Source organism: Cebus imitator, unplaced genomic scaffold (genome assembly GCF_001604975.1).
Source record: "Cebus imitator isolate Cc_AM_T3 unplaced genomic scaffold, Cebus_imitator-1.0 Scaffold32, whole genome shotgun sequence".
NCBI classification, from domain to species: Eukaryota; Metazoa; Chordata; class Mammalia; order Primates; family Cebidae; genus Cebus; species Cebus imitator.
Window position 1 is genome coordinate 5,012,144 of NW_016107347.1, and position 782 is coordinate 5,012,925.

Here is a 782-nt window from a genome sequence, read left to right on the forward strand (position 1 = left end):
CCCTATGTAGTCCAAGGATTTGATTTTCTTCACTTAACATATCTCTAAGATTCATATGTTTTATTGTTTTATATCTGTCATTTTCATGGATGTATATTTCATTGTTGGATCATACAACATATTGTTAAGGAATATATACATATATAATAAATTATACATTTTTTAAAATCCTTGCTAATATCTTACTAATTTTTAACTCTACTTTCCTCTGCCTCATTTATATTAAACACATTGAACTCTAAGAGGTCATATTTCATATCCTGCAGTTATTTCACTGATATATCTCATGGCAACTTTCAGAGTGAATTAAGGGGTATGATCTGCTAATATAGGAAAAAGCAGCTAATGCTTTTTGTTTTGTCACTCCTGGAATGCTAAAGAGGAGGCAGAACCTTCAGAGCTTCAATTAACTACAACTTCACTCAAAATTTCATCTAGCCTTGTAGAAATATGTGTGGAACTAATTGATGAATTTTTGTATGTTACTGATTATAAGATTCTATTTCTTATTTTAACATCTTTGATATTGGGATATATCTTACATCAGAATCACAGGTTCTGATGTGGTTGACTTGTAAGAATACACAAAATTGGTTTGTATTCATGGTGGATGACTGGACAAAGACAGTCTCCATATTTCTTTTTTTTTGGGGGGGACGGAGTTTCGCACTTGTTGCCCAGGCTGGAGTGCAATGGCGTGATCTCGGCTCACCACAACCTCCGCCTCCAGTTTCCAACGATTCTCCTGCCTCAGCCTTCCAAATAGCTGGGATTACAGGCAC